This window comes from Vicia villosa, unplaced genomic scaffold (genome assembly GCF_029867415.1).
Source record: "Vicia villosa cultivar HV-30 ecotype Madison, WI unplaced genomic scaffold, Vvil1.0 ctg.000399F_1_1, whole genome shotgun sequence".
In the NCBI taxonomy this organism is placed as follows: Eukaryota; Viridiplantae; Streptophyta; class Magnoliopsida; order Fabales; family Fabaceae; genus Vicia; species Vicia villosa.
The window spans coordinates 473,345-476,424 of NW_026705179.1; the positions used below are offsets into that span (position 1 = coordinate 473,345).

Below are 3,080 nucleotides of genomic sequence, written 5' to 3' on the forward strand. Positions count from 1 at the left end.
GAAAGATGATCAAATTTGAGGATTTGCACTTTCTTTGAAATATATCTATAATAACCTTAGGATTCAGATCATGTATTGTCTTCTTAATGAATACAATCATTTTCTTTCGATAGCTTCTTTTTCTTTTAACTCTCTTTGACATATCCATAAAGTTTGTAGAAATGATTATCAACCAAACAATCTAACCAAGAGAATGACAAAAAAAATGAAAAAAAATATAAAAAGTAACAAAAATGCATTAAGAATTAGTTTTATAAGAAAATAGGTTAAAAATAAGCAGAGACAAAAAATTCATTGATAAAAATGGATAAGGTACATAACACATAATAAAGATTGAAAAACAAAATAAAATAGAAAACTACAGAAGTCAAACAGAAGAAGAGGAAGATTCATTCATAGCGACCGCCTTGACCTTAAAAGGCCATTTTCTAGGGCTTTCGTAAATTCAGGAAGCTTTCAACTTATTGTTGCACCCCAAAATTTGCCCATCCAATTTTACATCCATCTGGGTTATGTTCCTCATTTCATTTGCATTCTATTAGGTCATCAGCATATCATACATTCATTAAACCATCATGGATTCAGGAGATCAATGTACATAATATCAATTAAGGGTTCATCGTGATCAAAAGGCGTTTGCTTGTCATTTTATGCAAGTGAATCGGAAAATTTAAGTGAGATCGGACTCTTCATAGTGAATTATTCATGTCAAGATGTTCCTCTATGCATCAAAGAAGTTCTCAAAATATTTTGGTCGCTTGAAGCACAAATCACTCATGGTTTGCAAATTAAAGACAAATGTTCATTAAATTAAAGATTGGAATGACTTCTCTCTTGGTATCGAGGATTTCAAGCTCACTTTTGAGCAATATTCAATATTGACCCGAGAGGCTACATGTGCATAGTTTCTGTTCAAGTCAAAGGTGTTGAAAGAGAAAGTTAAAACTCATATTTATGTTGATAAAGGAGGAACATTATGTTAAAGAAATTTTTCACCATAATTCTAAGTCACAAGGAGATCATACATTCACAATGTCCATGGAAGAACCTAAATGCTATTCAAGAATAATACAAGGGGATCTCATGTTACATGTTACAATTTAACAAATTTGAGTTAAGGCTACATCCCACTTCACTGGTTACATGATCCACCTCTAATGTATTCATTTCAAAGTCGGAGAAGAAAACGATACGAATTCCCATTCAAAACCACTACAATTTCCAATTACAAATGCAAAAGAGAAAATTTATACAAAGTATATTGGATTCCTATTTGTTTCCATCATTATCTCATGTTGCACCACATAATCTTTACACCATCATTAAACCACAACAGCAACACACTGTTGAACCGGATTTGCTATGCTTCGAAGGAATCACTTATGCGTCAACGCAAACCCGAACACTGCAAGTTACCAACATCCTTCCATCATGATTCATGCAATCTGCAAGTATGGTTCAAAACATCAAGCAATGTCATACAGAGCATACCAAAGACCTACTGCAACCATCACTTTTGAAGGCATCAAACCGGCAGCAAACCAAAATCACCATATTCAGTTCAGAACAGAAAAAGGGTTTAAATTAAGACTACACACTCAGACCAAACAGGGCAATATCAGTGGCAAGCTCGACACAGTCCAGGTTCGAAAGAACTAACTAACAGGTCCCTAACTGTAACTAACATTCTAACCTATTTCATTAACACCTAACTAACAGTTACTAACCTCTAACTGTCAAATACTCTTACTAACTAAACTAACAGATTTTTTAACACCTAACAGATTCAGTTACATCCTAACTACTTATAACAATCATAACCAACTTCTAACCAATTCTAACAGAATGAGATAAGAGAATAGCAGAATAAGAAGAACTTGACTAACCTTCAAACTATATAAATCAGGATTCCCTCCAATTCAGGGGGTTCTTGACCATTTTTCTATTCATTCTTCAAATTCACCTTCACTCTCTCCCATTTTTCTCACCTGATGCTTCAATCTTCACCACTTTCACAACCTTCATATTTCTCCACCACTCTGTTCCCATATTCACATTCAACCATTCTTCTTCACCTTCAATCACCAAAGAAAACCAGCAACAAACTTCTGAATCCGAAAATTCTCAGCCATAACCGAATCCACCAATCAATCTTCATCCTTATTCATCACCTCATCATCAATTCTTCAAGAACAATCTTCAATCAATTCCCAACCAAATCACCGCTTCAAGCACTTTGACGTCTTCATCGTCATCATGAACCGCATCTCCTCAATGCACTGCAACAAGAACGATTCAGAAATGAAAGAAGAAGAAAATGATTGAATAGAAGAAGAAGACGGAGAGAAGAACATTACAAGAAGTGGACGATCGCATTATCACCTGAAATCGTAGCTCGTCTTCATACTTTGCGTTTATTTCGCAACGAAGCTTCGAGGACACCGTCTCTGGATTTCTCAACCTTCACCTCTTTCTGCACTTCAGATCAGTTTCATCATCACCTTAGTTCCTAGGGTTTCCAATTTGGGGCTCGAGTGGAAGGTTTTTGAAAACGATTATCTGTTGAATTGACAAAGTGAGCACGAGAATGAATCGAAGGCGGAGTGATTTAGTGGTTCATGGTGGAGTTCGTCGGATTTCTAGCCGGAGGAAGAGTGAGGCAGCCGTCGCCGCTGAGTTTGCTGAGTGGAGAAGAATTGGGAACGTCACATAGGTAATAACCCTAAACCTCAATTTCTCTTTTTCGTTTATTTCTATTATTCTTTTTATTTATTTTCTGTATGAAATATAATAATAAGATGAATCAATGTAAGATCTGTTGGGCCAACACAATTGCTCATCTCACCCCCTAGGCCCACGTACAAAACTTTTTTGCCAGGCTATGCTCAATAACAAAAAAAACAGCTCCTGGGCTCATGCTGTTGGGCCCTGCGCCCCTTTTTATTTTACACCCTATAATTCAGCTTACACCCCCCTGTTTCCTTTTTTAAGTAATAGAATTTAGATTTTACTTAGTTTGTTTCATATTTTCTTTAGGTGATAAACACTAATTTTCCTCCTTTTAATTTTAAACTTTTAAC

General features: G+C 35.6%; 1 long non-coding RNA gene across 1 annotated transcript; it reads right to left on the reverse strand.

Moving 5' to 3' along the window:
• Window positions 1-300: 300 nt before the first annotated feature.
• Window positions 301-2,746, reverse strand: LOC131627733 (uncharacterized). The gene is made up of 3 exons (XR_009291557.1): window positions 2,383-2,746; window positions 1,887-2,279; window positions 301-1,445 (listed from the first exon to the last, which is right to left on the reverse strand). It is a non-coding gene; the product is annotated as an uncharacterized LOC131627733 (long non-coding RNA).
• Between the last annotated feature and the right edge of the window lie 334 nt (window positions 2,747-3,080).